The 16,274-nt window shown below is 41.1% G+C and overlaps 1 protein-coding gene across 14 annotated transcripts in view; it reads left to right on the forward strand.

The window, feature by feature from the left end:
* CCSER1 (coiled-coil serine rich protein 1) overlaps window positions 1–16,274 on the forward strand; it is a 1,152,782-nt gene that overhangs the window by 620,523 nt on the left and 515,985 nt on the right. The window lies entirely within an intron of this gene.

Here is a 16,274-nt window from a genome sequence, read left to right on the forward strand (position 1 = left end):
GAGTAAGTAATGGGATTAATAACCTTTATACTCTGGAAAAAGAACAGGAGTACTTGTGGCACTTTAGAGACTAACAAATTTATTTGAGTATTTTTGCGGATACAGACTAACATGGCTGCTACTCTGAAACCGGTCTTTATACTCTGGGTTATTCATACAATTGTTGTCTTTCTCGTTACTGAGTGAAAAGAATCACCATCTGGTGACTTTTGAGAGACCTGTATGAAATGAGCGGGTTATCGTAGTTCACTTTCCTGTGGATTAATGCCCTCATCACAAAACATATCCTCACATTGGGTACTAACTGGCTACCATGTCAGCAAGTCAAAACTGGAAAAAAAACAAGGATGGAACTACTTTAGGCTTGGTAGCTTCAAACGGGGAGTAAGTCTAGTAGTGAAAAAGAGGGGGCGGAGGCACAATTTTGTTGCAATAAAACTTCACAAAGGCTTCTTAATTGTTTATTTTATCTGTTTTTCTGTTAGCCAAATTCCACTTTCCCTAAAGTTTGGGAATATCTGAATTTCAAATATATCTAGTGAGCGTGCCTGTAGATCTGATCTGATATCTATTGAAATAATTGGAAAAACTCCTCATTTCAATGGACTGTGGATGGAGGAACTCAAATTATAAAGCAGATAAGTGCAAAAACTATATGGAAGTTGTGCATGCTTTTCTGAATCCAAATCTGAATGATCTGAAATTACGATCCACTCTAAGGTGCATTTATGAGGCAGTACAGGTAAGCTGTCTTTGCACATGCTGTATCAGACCTATAAGTCCACAGAGGACTGAAGTCTTTAGAACTGTAAATCTGGTCTTCTTTCAGTTTATCCATTTGAAAAACAAGTCATGGTTTCTTACATCTACCTTAAAACAAATAAAAAATAGCACAGACCCCAGCTGAGTATATGACCCCATAAGGTTTTGGCCAGCAAGGACAAATACACAATATTTAGAAAGCTTAAAAAGCAATGGAAGTGTCTACATAACTGACTGACACATCTGATTATGGCAATGGCTTCACTGAATTAGCTGAGATGGGGCTATGGCAGATGAAGGCCAGAACTGTAGACTATTCTGAATATGAGAACTGAAAGACTATATTAAAATGTAAAAGCTAAAGAAGGAATTAATTTGAGGTATAATGAAAACAAAGGTGGGGTTTTTTTGTTCGTTTGTTCCCCGCCCCCCCTCCAATAAATGAGTCCCAGATTGCTCACTGGTCCTATTCCCAAATTCATATGCAGCTCAAAGATTCTGTGAAACTCTTCATTTTATTTTCCTCTCTTAAAAGGCAGATGTCCCTCATGGTAAAGTCATTACTTCAATTTTCTGCATCTGTCTGTTATAGTTTAATTTTTAAACACTCTTAGAACTTCAGGGAAAACTGCTGTAGTTTATATGACAAATACAGAACCATACTTATTTACACCAGAAGAGTATTTAAATAACAAGCCTTGGTTGGGAGAAGGCGCAGAAAGGATTGGGTAGATCAGGACTGTATGGATACCATTTTCATAGACTCATAGAACTGGAAGGGACCTCGAGAGGTCATCTAGTCCAGTCCCCTGCACTCGAGGCAGGACTAAGTATTATCTAGACCATCCCTGACAGGTGTTTGTCCAACCTGCTCTTAAAATCCCCAATGATGGAGATTCTCCAACCTCCCCAGCCAATTTATTCCAGTGCTTAACCACCCTGACAGTTAGGAAGTTTTTCCTAAAGTCCAACCTAAACTGCCCTTGCTGCAATTTAAGCCATTTGCTTCTTGTTCTATCCTCAGAGGTTAACAACAATTTTTTCTCCCTCCTCCTTGTAACAATCTTTTATGTACTTGAAAACTGTTATTGTGTCCCCTCTGTCTTCTCTTCTCCGGACTAAACAAATTCATTTGCTTTTCAATCTTCCCTTTTGCTATATACCTTAGGACTAGGAGAAGGGGGAGTGGAATGGGATAAAGTCTTTTAGCTCAAAGTCAGGTAGTGCAGATTGCGTCCTAATCAGTAGGTACTGAAAATCATTACTGTCCCGCTGGCTGTTCGGTGGTTCTTGCTCTCAGTTCAGTTACCACTGGATCAGTAATTCTCTCACCTGAAATCAATACCATCAAATGCCTTAATTGTCACTTTTGGGGATAGCTTTAGCAGTCAGGCAAGGGAGTGAAATGCCATGGAGGTTTGAACTAGTCTTACAGAGCCAGTCCTTCCAGAACAGTTGTGCTTCAAAATAGCAGGGCAGAATGGAGAAGCTTGTAGTAGTCTATCCAAAGAGCATGTGGACTATCTCCATTTCTATAGTGGCTAATGAGATACTTTTCGTAAATATTCAGTTATTGAAAACTGAAGAGTTGGCTTGAAGGCCAAATGGAATATCCGGTGTTTGCTTTTTTTTTTTTTTTAAGCAAGTAACATGAAAACATTAATATTGTAACATTCCCCAGGGTTCAATCTGTACTGTCGAACAGCAGTGTTGCCTGAACTCTCTAGCTAGGCGTGCCTTTTACACTGCTTTACTGAAAGAAGAGCCACTCCTGGTCTGCTTACGCAGCCTTCAGCTGCACTGATCACTCCCAGATCAATACATAAATGCTCTCCCAGCCACTCATGAACTACAGATAGGGTGACACCCACAAATTCTTAGCTCCAGCCTTGTTCCCCAGAAATGTGTATCTTGCGCTCCTCAGGATTCTCTTGGACAGTGCAAGCTCACAAACAGTCTGTCATTCCAAGACTGAGAAATGATTATGAACTTTCCTTAAATTCTCAAGTAGAGGTTCCCCAACACTTCAGTCTAAACGCACTGGATTGGATAAAACAATAAAAAAAAAAGTTTATTTACTGCAGATAAATTTTAAGTAATCACAAATGATGAGGCATAAAAGTCAGAATTGGTTAGCCAAAAAAGAGATGAAAAATGCAAGCTAATATGCAAATGAACTTAAAAGCAAAATGTGTGTCTCACCATAAGCTGCAACAGTTTCCAGGCTGCATTTCCTGTTCAGGTGGGGACCTCTCCCCAGTTCTATGTTCTTCAGGTATTTGCTGCTGCCAGGAACAGAGCGATGAAAAGGGGATAATGTGGAGATGATGATCTATTATTTTTATAGGTTTCAGAGTAGCAGCCATGTTAGTCTGTATTCGCAAAAAGAAAAGGAGTACTTGTGGCACCTTAGAGACTAACCAATTTATTTGAGCATAAGCTTTTGTGAGCTACAGCTCACTTCATCGGATGCATTCAGTGGAAAATACAGTGGGGAGATTTATATACATAGAGAACATGAAACAATGGGTGTTACCATACACACTGTAACCAGAGTGATCACTTAAGGTGAGCTGTGACCGGCGGGGGGGGGGGGGGGGGAGAGGGGGGAAACCTTTTGTAGTGATAATCAAGGTGGGCCGTTTCCAGCAGTTGACAAGAACGTCTGAGGAACAGTGGGGGGTGGGGATAAACATGGGGAAATAGTTTTACTTTGTGTAATGACCCATCCACTCCCAGTCTCTATTCAAGCCTAAGTTAATTGTATCCAGGTTGCAAATTAATTCCAATTCAGCAGTCTCTCGTTGGAGTCTGTTTTTGACGTTTTTTTGTTGTAGTATTGCCACTTTTAGGTCTGTAATCGAGTGACTAGAGAGATTGAAGTGTTCTCCGACTGGTTTTTGAATGCTATAATTCTTGACGTCTGATTTGTGTCCATTTATTCTTTTACGTAGAGACTGTCCAGTTTGACCAATGTACATGGCAGAGGGGCATTGCTGGCACATGATGGCATCTATCACATTGGTGGATGTGCAGGTGAACGAGCCTCTGATAGTGTGGCTGATGTGATTAGGCCCTATGATGGTGTCCCCTGAATAGATATGTGGACACAGTTGGCAACGGGCTTTGTTGCAAGGATAGTTCCTGCCTTAGTGGTTCTGTTGTGTGGTGTGTGGTTGCTGGTGAGTATTTGCTTCAGGTTGGGGGGCTGTCTATAAGCAAGGACTGGTGTGTCTCCCAAGATCTGTGAGAGTGGTGGGTCGTCCTTCAGGATAGATTGTAGATCCTTGATGATGCGTTGGAAAGGTTTTAGTTGGGGGCTGAAGGTGATGGCTAGTGGTGTTCTGTTATTTTCTTCTCTCTCTGTGGATTACCCCTCTTCTCCCCCCCCCCCCCCCCCCCCCCCCCCCGGTGTAGACAAACAGTCCCCTGTTGAGATTTGAAGTGTCTGTGGGATAGAATGTAAATTTCTTGTTTATACCTTTCCCCCTGCTGATGCTGATGAATGGATAGTCAAGCAGGTAATGGCCTCTTAGCACCTTGCTGGTGTGCTTGTGTGTCTTTTTTTCTGAGAAGTCACTTTGTAGGTGTTACCCACAATTTCAACATATTTCATTAACAATCATATAGCAAAATCTCATATTTTTACATGGAGTGTTGCTACACACATTTCATCAGGATAATAATATTCAGCAGTTTGTTTTTGAATGATCCCTCACAAGGCATATTTTGTGCAAAATATCATAACCATATAAAAGTGATGAACATGGGATACAGGGTATCACATGAGATATAGGGTGTCACAAATATCCACAGATTTAGACTAACTTTTGAATAAAAATCTAAATGATACCTTCTGATTATCCTAATAATTCACTATCAGATGGAAAAGGCTTGGGAAACCTGCTATAAAAGCTGTTTGAAAATCCACTGAAGAAATCTCTGTAATCTGTCTAGTGGAACATGTGGATTGATGGAACAAAGATGTCAAGACTTGCATAGGGAAATAAAAAGAGAAATGGTGAATATGAATGATTGAAAATACTTCCTAAGATGTTAGAGTATTTATTAATGAGCTATGCTACATTTCAGATGTCAGCTTACTCAGGAATTGAAAAACAGAGTTGCACAAATACACATTTGGTTATGTCTTCTTTTATAATATGAAAGAGAAACATTGAGGATTATATTTCATGTTAGGTTTTCACAATTGTATTGTTACAGTGCTATTAGAGGGTGAAATTTGCCTCCCTGCGAGGCAGAACGCAAAGGCAGTGGTTCTCAACCAGGGATGCGGGGGGAGGGTACATAGAGGTCTTCCAGAGGGTACATCAACTCATCTAGATACCTACCTAGTTTTACAACAGGCCACAGAAAAAGCACTAAAGTCAGTACAAACTAAAATTTCATACAGACAATTGTTTATACTGCTCTGTATACTATGCACTGAAATGTAAGTGCAATATTTATATTCCAATTGATTTATTTTTGTAATTATATGGTGTCATAACCATACAGCTAAGGGAAGCCTAGAATTCCTCGTTACCTGTATGGGGTTAAGAAGCTCAAATAAGCTGGCTGGCACCTGACCAAAAGGACCAATGAGGAAAGAAGATACTTTCAAATGTGGGGGGGAGGGGACAGGGCAGGGGAAGGCTTTGTTTTGTGTGTTCTTTTGGGAATCAGAGAAGCATGATGTCAGAAAACTCCTTCTCCTATAAACCATCCTAAAAGTCTCTCATATTACAAAAATGGTAAGTAAAAGCCAGGCAAGGTATATTAGATTATCTTTTGTTTTGCTTGTGAATTTTTCCTTTGCTAGAGGGAGGTTTATCTCCTGTTCTTTGTAACTTTGAAACTAAGCCTAGAGGAAGTTCTTGCTGTGTTTTTGAATCTTTTGTTACCCTGTAAAGTTACTTTCCATCCTGATTTTACAGAGGTGATTTTTACTTTTTTTTTTTTTTTTTAATAAAATCCTTCGTTTAAGAACCTGACTGATTTCTCTAGTGTCCCAGGGGTTTGGGTCGATGATCACTTGGTAACCAATTGGTTAAGCTATTCTTCTCAAGCCTCCCCAGGAAAGGGGGTGTAAGGGCTAAGGGGGATATTTTGGGGGAATAGGAACTCCAAGTGGTCCTTTCCCTGATTCTTTGTTAAATCACTTGGTGGTGGCAGCGTACCCTCCAAGGGCAAAGAAATTGTGCTTTGGGGAAGTTTTAACCTAAGCTGGTAGAAATAAGCATAGGAGGTCTTTCATGTGGGTCCCCACATCCGTACTCTAGAGTTCAGAGTGGGGAGGGAACCCTGACATATGGTAAAAATGAGAAAGTGAGCAATTTTGCAGTAGTAGCGTGCTGTGACACTTTTGTCTGATTTTTGGTAAGCAAGTAGTTTTTAAGCGAGGTATAACTTGAGGTACGCAAGACAAATCAGACTCCTGAAAGGGGTAGTACAGTAGTCTGCAAAGGGCTAAGGGCATATTTTGAATGTTTAGGTGGGACTAATGTGGTGGATAAATGTAGTGTTGGCCTTCTGCATAGACAAGGCTGAGACAGGACTTGATTCTGATCTCTCAGTGGTTTTGCCCTGGTATAACCCCATTGATTTTTCATGGAGTTACTTGAAAGGAGTTAGCCTTGATTCACATGGATGTGAGGGGAAAATCATCACCAAAGTTTACATGTTACAACTTTGGGAAAATATAGCCTAAAACTATAATTTAAGTTAATAGATATTGATATACATTTTAAAAAAAAATTAACCACAGCAGGCTTGTGACAATCAAGATCCAGTTTATATGTAATCGTAGAGCAAGCCACATAGTACTGACTGTGTCTCTCAGTTGTAAGAAGAAACTGATCTGAGAAGAATTGTAGGAATTACCGCATCTTTTTATACAAGTGGATCTATGTTTCCACCTTTTGATTAATTGTTATAATTTTAGGTGTAGTTATCACTTTAGGCTTGTTGAAATTGGTCAGAGTGTTACTAGATTAATTCTATTCACTGTCTTTTCTGTGGTTGCAAATCAACATTTCTAAATCTTGCAAACTTGGTGGGCCAGACTTACCCTTTTTCCAGACACTTTCAGATGTTCTCATGCTGCTCCATCCCTCTGTCATGAAAGCTTATACTCTAATAAATTTGTTAGTCTCTAAGGTGCCACAAGTACTCCTGTTCTTTTTTCATTTGTCAGGGTTTTTCTGATTAATGCTGTACTGCACTAGCACAGTGCCAAGTGATTTAACACAATATAGCATTTATGACAGGTTTCAGAGTAGCAGCCGTGTTAGTCTGTATTCACAAAAAGAAAAGGAGTACTTCTTGGCACCTTAGAGACTAACATTTATTTGAGCATAAGGTTTCGTGAGCTACAGCTCACTGCATCGGATGTAGCTCACGAAAGCTTATGCTCAAATAGATTTGTTAATCTCTAAGCCCTGGTCTACACTAGGAGTTTAGGTCGAATTTAGCAGTATTAAATCCATGTAAACCTGCACCCGTTCACACGATGAAGCCCTTTTTTTCGACTTAAAGGGCTCTTAAATTCGATTTCCTTAATCCACCTCTGACAAGTGGATTAGCACTTAAATCGGCTTCGCTGGGTCGAATTTGGGGTACTGTGGACGCAATTAGATGGTATTGGCCTCCGGGAGCTATCCCAGAGTGCTCTATTGTGACCGCTCTGGACAGCACTCTCAACTTAGATGCACTGGCCAGGTAGACAAGAAAAGGCCCGCGAACTTTTGAATTTCAGTTTCCTGTTTGCATGGTCACCTGCAGCTTGCCATGCTGGCCAAAGCTCCTCAGCAGAGGTGACCATGCAGGGCTCATCAGCAGAGGTGACCATGATGGAGTCCCAGAATCGCGAAAGATCTCCAGCATGGACCGAACGGGAGGTACGGGATCTGATCGCTGTATGGGGAGAGGAATCCGTGCTATCAGAACTCCATTCCAGTTTTTGAAATGCCAAAACATTTGTCAAAATCTCCCAGGGCATGAAGGACAGAGGCCATAACAGGGACCCAAAGCAATGCCGTGTGAAACTTAAGGAGCTGAGGCAAGCCTACCAGAAAACCAGAGAGGCAAATGACCGCTCCGGGTCAGAGCCCCAAACATGCCGCTTCTATGATGAGCTGCATGCCATTTTAGGGGGTTCAGCCACCACTACCCCAGCCGTGTTCTTTGACTCCATCAATTGAGATGGAGGCAACACAGAAGCAGGTTTGGGGGACGAGGAAGATGATGATGATGAAGTTGTAGATAGCTCACAGCAAGCAAGCAGATAAATCAGTTTTCCTGACAGCCAGGAATTGTTTCTCACCCTGGACCTGGAGGCAGTCCCCCCCGGACCCACCCAAGGCTGCCTCCCAGACCCGCCAGGCGGAGAAGGGACCTCTGGTGAGTGTACCTTTTAAAATACTATACATGGTTTAAAAGCAAGCATGTTTAATGATTAATTTGCCCTGGCATTTGCAGCTCTCCAGGATGTACTGCCAAAGCCTTTGCAAAAGGTTTCTGGGCAGGGCAGCCTTATTCCACCCACCATGGTAGGAGACTTTACCACACCAGGCCAGTAGCACGTACTCGGGAATCATTGTAGAACAAAGCATTGCAGTGTATGTTTGCTGGCATTCAAACAACATCCGTTCTTTATCTCTCTCTGTTATCCTCAGGAGAGGATATTCATGGTCACCTGGTTGAAATAGGGTGCTTTTCTTAAGGGAACATGCAGAGGTGCCCGTTCCTGCTGGGCTGTTTGCCTGTGGCTGAACAGAAATGTTCCCCGCTGTTAGTCGGTGGGAGGGGGGGAAGGGGGGAGGGGCTAGCCACGTGGTGGGGGGAGGCAAAATGCGACCTTGGAACGAAAGCACATGTGCTGTGTATGTAATTTTAACAGCAAGGTTTACCATGAAAGAGCATAGCCAATGTTCTAGCAAATGTGTCTTTTTAAATACCACTGCCTCTTTTTTTTTTTTCTCCACCAGCTGCATGTGTTTCAATGATCACAGGATCTTCTCCTTCCCAGAGGCTAGTGAAGATTAGAAGGTGAAAAAAACACACTCGTGATGAAATGTTCTCTGAGCTCATGGTGTCCTCCCACACTAACATAGCACAGACGACTGTGTGGAGGCAGACAACGTCAGAGTGCAGGAAAGCACAATATGGCCGGGAGGAGAGGTGGCGGGCTGAAGAGAGGGCTGAAGCTCAAATGTGGTGGCAGCATGATGAGAGGAGGCAGGATTCAATGCTGAGGCTGCTGGAGGATCAAACCAATATGCTCCAGCGTATGGTTGAGCTGCAGGAAAGGCAGCAGGAGCACAGACTGCCGCTACAGCCCCTGTGTAACCAACCGCCCTCCTCCCCAAGTTCCATAACCTCCTCACCCAGACGCCCAAGAATGCGGTGGGGGGGCCTCCGGCCACCCAGCCATTCCACCCCAGAGGATTGCCCAAGCAACAGAAGGCTGACATTCAATAAGTTTTAAAGCTTTAAACTTTTAAAGTGCTGTGTGGCCTTGTCCTTCCCTCCTCCACCACCCCTCCTGGTGCTTCCCTCCTCCACCACCCCTCCTGGGCTACATTGGTAGTTATCCCCCGATTTGTGTGATGAATGAATAAAGAATGCATGAATGTGAAGCAACAATGACTTTATTGCCTCTGACAGCAGTGATCGAAGGGAGGAGGGGAGGGTGGTTAGCTTACAGGGTAGAGTGAACCAAGGGGCAGTGGGTTTCATCATGGAGAAACAAACAGAACTTTCACACCGTAGCCTGTCCAGTCATGAAACTGGTTTTCAAAGCTTCTCTGATGCGTACCACGCCCTCCTTTGCTCTTCTAACCGCCCTGGTGTCTGGCTGTGCGAAACCAGCAGCCAGGCGATTTGCCTCAACCTCCCACCCCGCCATAAACATCTCCCCCTTACTCTCACAGATATTATGGAGCACACAGCAAGCAGTAATAACAGTGGGGATATTGGTTTCGCTGAGGTCTAACCGAGTCAGTAAACTGCGCCAGTGTGCTTTTAAACGTCCAAATGCACATTCTACCACCATTCTGCACTTGCTCAGCCTGTAGTTGAACAGCTCCTGACTACTGTCCAGGCTGCCTGTGTATGGCTTCATGTACTGTGTGCCACAAGTACTCCTTTTCTTTTTGCGAATATAGCATTTAGTGTGTCAGTTTTTGCAAGCTGACAAAGGAATTTTGGCAGGTGAATATTTGTGAAAATGCATGAACATGGTCATTAGGTTGGGAGAAATCTTCTTGTAGGGAATGCTATCTGTTTCCCATACCTTTCTTAAATAGGTATTTTCTCAGCTTTTTCTCATGGCAACATTGGTAAGATATTTGTCTTACTCTATAGTTGGATTGGCAATTGTGGGCTTTGGTTGATACAATATTCAGCTGTATCTTCATCAATTTTGCTTATACCTTGTAAATCCTAGAGGGTACTAACACACATACATTTATATTCTATTATGGTAATTTTAATATGGTATTTATGATCAGTTTCAATACATAACATTTATAATCCTTTACGTTGTTCATCCTATGGGCATTTTGCATCTTTCTCTATCCCCTTTTGGCCCTACAGGCCCAAAATGGGAGATTCCAGAACTGTTCACTGATTTTGGTAATCATCATTGATGTCTGAGTGTGAATGACAATTTTGTAATTCCTGGTCAAACATAACTTAAAAACAAAAATATTATTGAATTAAATCAATTTTAAGGTAATGTACAGTTTGTAGGCAGCAAGAAGTCCTTGGAGTAAATAAAAATGACAGCGTCACAGTATTAGTTATAATTTTGTTTCTGATCTGTACTACAATTATATAAATGCTGTGCACACACCATCCAGATGAATTAGGCATGTGAATTCTAGGGCAGGAAGTTGCTCAACATACATAATGAATTACTATGTGTATGACCGCTGCAGAATATTTAAGGACCTTGCAGACATCCTCAGAACTCCTGTGACACAGTAATATTTTCCTCATTTTATGGAAGGGAACTTGAGGTTCCAACAAGGTAACCGATATTGCTCAACTATTTGTCTGAACTGTGAACTGAACACAGGTTTTCTGATGCCTTGTTCCTGTGATTTGGTTTTTCCTTCAAGTCCTGTTTGCACCGCCCACCCAAGCATGGTGCAGAGATAACCTTGTGAACAACCCTTCTCTCATTCGCAGTCATGTGGGATTGTGTAACTTGCCTGTGGTAATTGCTTAAATAGAAGAGTGAAACTAGGGAAATATTTATTGTGCTTTTAATGCAATTTAGCAGCTGGGGGTAAGGGGGAGGAGCAGCTAGCATCATGTGGCTGCCAACTCTGCAGGTCATCAGCAGGTGCTGTGCAGGCCTTCCAGTGATCCAGAATGATTCTGCAGGTTTTACTTTCCCTATTATTTTGTGGGAAACATGCAGTAGTTAGTTAACGTTCACATTTCTGTGTTCTATTTACAGTTCTTCCACCTCCTCATTTTGGGACACTTCCTGTTCCCACAGATGTGATCCTCCAATCTGTTCTGGGGAGCCACCCCAGGAGTGCCTTTATGGTAGTGAAAGAATCACTTGTTTAAATAGTATTGAGCATGGTGATGTCAATCAAGGTACAATATTACATTTGCATTATACAATTGCTACAAAATTTCAGTCATCCCTCCACCATAACTAGGTGTGGAGTATAATTGTCCATCCCTATCCAAATTCCCCACTTCTCTTCTCACCCTCCCCTGCGGCATGTCTAAATTCTAGGTTAAGTCCTGTACAGCAGGGATGCAAGTATCTATCTGTTGTATGGGGTACCTAGCATACCTTTGTGAAGGTACAAACAAACAGTCGCAATGCTCATCATATACTTCATGTACATATTGTTTGTTTCCTTAAGAATGCTAGAAAAGGAGAAATGAGTTGCATGAATCTCAAGAAGTGTATGTCTAGTGGAAAATGGGCTGAGTTAAGCTGAGTTGTGGTTATGATGCAGGGGTTGGGTGGGTCCGGTATGCCTTGAGATGCATCCTGGGGGTCCCTATTTGACTATGCAGTAACAGCATCCCTTCAGTTACTGCTGACCGAGTGAGAAAATGCGGGTAAACGTGATGTAATGAATTGGGGTGGTGACAGGTTGCAGAGAGATGGGCCTTCAGTTCTTCAGAGAGTGGGAGACTTGTCAGACAGAAGGTAAGAAAAGCATCTTGCCTGAAAATGTGGCTTTTAATATCAGTACGAGCATTGTGAGATATCGGCAGACAGTGACCTGACTTTTTGATTCGTGCTGTTGAATGGAAGGTCAGCAGCTAGTAAAGTGGCTACTGTGCCTAATTAAGTTGAAGTGTATGTATAACAGAATTGACTGGGTGATTTTGTAGGGATGGTATTATTCCAGATGGCTGAAGTGAGGTGCTCTATATAACCAGAGCCACATGGCTGTGTTGTTTGCAGCCAGCGTTCAATGGCAGAAGTTGCCCATTCCAAAATGGATCTGATGGAATGAGTCAACTTTCTGCTATACAATGAAAGGAGGATCTTTTTTTCTCAAACTATTCCAAGACTAATTAAATGTCTGAATATATTTGCACACTATTACTTTATATTTTAGTCCAGAAACTAAAAAGTTAATGAACTTTGGGTAATCAAATGCAGTGAGTTGTGTTCCCGTTCATTAGAAGTGTTTTGAATCAGACAAATATATTATTATAATTAATATTCTACTTTGTACCCGAATTTAATTAATCTGTAGACACAGATATATAGAAAATCCTCTAAGCCGTCTCTATACTACATAAAAATATCCACGGCTGACAACAGAAGGCACCAAAGGGTGCAAAGGAAGCAGTGCTGAGCGCCAAATATAGCCATCTGTGTTCTGTGCCAGGTAAGCTGCATCAGTTGCTGACATCTGCTAGGAGCAACTTTTTTTTTTTTTCCTTAGTTAAAGCTTTCATGAAGCAGTGGGTTGATTTCTAACCTGGTTAGACAACTCTTTTCATATGTAAGCCTGGGCATTTTTATTGTGTGCATAGGAAAAGTTAAACATTTTAAAAACTACGTTCAAGTGATACCTTGGTTCTTCAGCACGGAAGAGTCAAAGGACAAAAAAACCTGATGGTTAGACTACTTTTGGCTCATGAAAATGTTTACAGTTTCCCCCTTAAATTTTCTTGTTGAATGTACCTGGAGATAATCTGCTGGTAAAGCAGAGTGGTTCCATTGTGCAGCTTTGGTAGTTAAAATATTAATCCTGCCAAACCGGAAAAGTTGATCCCCACCAAATATTAATGCAGGGCTCGGTGACATGGCTGACCTCACAGTTAACAAGCGACTGGCAGGCCACAGAAAGGGAATGGCCAAAAAATTCCAAGCAATTTGGTCTGACTTCATAGATATCTATGATTAACGTAGACCCTGAAGATTGATAGGTTGCTGCTTCTCCTAATCTCTCTTTATCCTAACTCTATTTACTTTGTGCATTATGATGAATCTGGTATTTTCGCATAGTTGTATTTAAAAAAAAATAATAAAAGTTATAAATAAACACACAGTAAAATTAGGCTGATTAGTTGGGTTGTTTTAACATACAAGCTCTAAGCAGTAAAGGTAAAATTGAATGAATGGTGTGTTACCAACATGTTTACAGGAACTGGGTAGCCATTGTCAAGTTAAATGAACAGAGATCTTCTTCCTCCACACACACAGCATGAGTTGAATTTATCAGACAGCTTCTTCCATCTGTTTTTTTAAGAAGTTGTCTTAAGCAACAAACAGGCTCTAGTCACTGCACCATCTTGACTTCAGTTTGCAGCTGCTGTGTCAAACATGGATTGAGAGGCTCAATTGCTAACTGCTTATCATGTGGCCCAGAAACAAAAAATCTGTTCTCATTAATTGTTTATATAAAGCAGGGTTCAGACAGTTTGATTTGACATGTGGCAGTGAGAAACAACATGGTCTTTATATGAGTGTATTGGTACCGAATGTCATCCAAGACACCCACGGCTAATGTAGAGAGAGTGAAGACCCCTCTAATTTTTTTTTTCATCTACTGAAATTTCAGTGCCATAGCACAGAACAACTCAGTACTGTCGAATGACTGTATTATATCAAGTCACAAAAAAATTAGCATCTTGTGACATTTACTACACTATGGCCGGTGGTACACTGTAATTACTTTCCAATCCTCGAGAACTGGTTTAACTAGGTAGTAGGGTATGTAGTGTGTCAGATTTTTAAAAAGTGACATCCTCTCTGCTGTGTTGGGTTGGTTACCACGTTAGCTAACATGAGTTAAGAACGCAGCTTGCTTATTTATTTTATTTTATTTTATTTATTGGAAGGGAAGACAAGGCCTTGACGGGGAGCCATAATCAAGGAGCCCATTTGTGCTCTGAGAACTGTCCTGATAATACATTGCAATCCAAAATGAGTGGCATCTCCTTCTGGTGACTCTTCCGTAAAACTTATTTTTGTGGGTGGAGTTTAGAAGAATACCACAACTGCTTTTTTCAATTCAATTCCTGCCTCACAACAACCCTCTGAGTTTGATATATTTTACTCTGGTTGTTCCTCAGGTGGGGAAACTGAGACACCATGATTTGCCCAGGGTCGCACAGGAAGTGTGGTGGGGAGCCAGGAGTAGAACTCAGAGGTCTCAACTTACTGTCTAAACCACAAGCTCATCTTTCCACTCTACTTAATGCAGAGGAACAGGAATTAGCAAAACAAGAAAAGAATTTCCTTCTAAAGTAACATCTAACATCCTTCTGAAGCAAAATCTTATCTGAACACCTTATCCTCAATATAAAAAAAAAAAAAACCAAAACCACAACATTTTTCACACAGTACAACAGGGAAGCCCTGTGAATGATTATTCGGCTAAAATCATGCATTAGGCAAAAGGATATTACTATGCTATATGTGATCATCAGGTTTAGGCCCCAATCTAGTGGAATGTTGCACCTTTATGAACCCCAGTTCCCCACTGAGCCCCATTGAAGTTGTTGGTGGAACTCTGCATGTTCCTGGGGATCTGTCTGCGGGCAAGGCATTGCCTTAATCTGTATTTCTGTGGAGCTAGAGCATCACTGTGTTCCTCAGAATATTTTAGTATTGTGATTTGGAATAAAAATAGAAATAAACCTGCAGCTCTTTTGCCCAGATCAATAGTAGTAATCATTTCTACCAAGATGCGATAATCCAGGATAGCAGAGTGACTAAAAGTTGCTCAAATGAGGTAGAGTGAAAGTTCGGCTGTAGTAGGTGACCTCCAGTAGGATTCATTTGCCCGTCAATTCTCATTCAATATGAATTTGACATATTTACTGTTTGAAAAAGAAATCTCAATATAGCAATGCATGGTGTAGTGTAGAATGGCTGTGCTGTACTGGACAAAGTCTGTAGGAGTGCAACAAAAATTATTAGAGGTCTAGAAAATATGACCTAAGGGGAAAGACTGGGAGAGGGAAAAAAAAAAAACAACTGAGCTTGTTTAGTCTGCAGAAAAGTGTGGGGGGAGACACACGTAAGTCTTCAAGTATGTAAAAAGCTGTTATAAAGAGGAGAGGGGTGCATTGTTCTGCATATCTACTGAGGACAGGTGAGTTAACTTCTCTGCCTCAGTCTTTCCATCTATAGAACTGGGATGTCTTAGGGTGGTTTACTGAGACTAAACTTAATACTGATTAAGAACTTTTTGAAATCCTCAGATGGCAAATGCTATATATCTGCAAAATATTAATATTGTCAGGGCTTGAGAATGTGCAAGGAATATGCAGTAAGGATGATAGTGTGTGCTGTATAACAAACTTTGAATGCTCATTGAGGACAAGAATATTCAACCATATTAAGTGTTTGTTTTTTTTTTCCCCACAGCTAGCAATTTGATATAAAGTTGGATTTAATTTCTACTTTTTCGCAGGTCTGTACGTGTTCCATCAAATTTGTAACATTAGGTCTGACTTATACAAAAGAAATTGGAGGTGTCTTCACTTTCACAACTGTGTCTTAATTACTCTGTGTCATGAAGATAACTTGAGCTGTAGCTCATGAAAGCTTATGCTCAAATAAATTTGTTAGTCTCTAAGGTGCCACAAGGACTCCTTTTCTTTTTGCGGACACAGACTAACACTGCTGCTACTCTGAAAACTTCGCAAAGACCGACACCTTATATTATGGAAAGCATGCTGGAACTAACTTGTTTTGGATCTACTTCGTTTCACGCATATGAGGCCACGTGACTGGCTGACAGTTTCAGTGAAGTCAAAAAGTATTGCCGTAAATGACATTTTGCCCCAAACGAACGATAAGGTGTGGAATAAGCCAGCTCTTCGAAGAACAGGGAATGGGATAGAATGTAATTTTGGTACTGGTCACAAATCTTAAAACTTACCTTTTGGCAAAATGTATACTATCTAAATTCTCAGTAGTTTTAATGGTTTAATAAAATTAGGAACAATATAGTATATAATGGGCAGTTTCTTAATAAAAGGAAGCTTGGGATAAAAATATTTAC

This window comes from Chelonia mydas, chromosome 4 (assembly GCF_015237465.2).
Source record: "Chelonia mydas isolate rCheMyd1 chromosome 4, rCheMyd1.pri.v2, whole genome shotgun sequence".
NCBI lineage: Eukaryota > Metazoa > Chordata > Testudines > Cheloniidae > Chelonia > Chelonia mydas.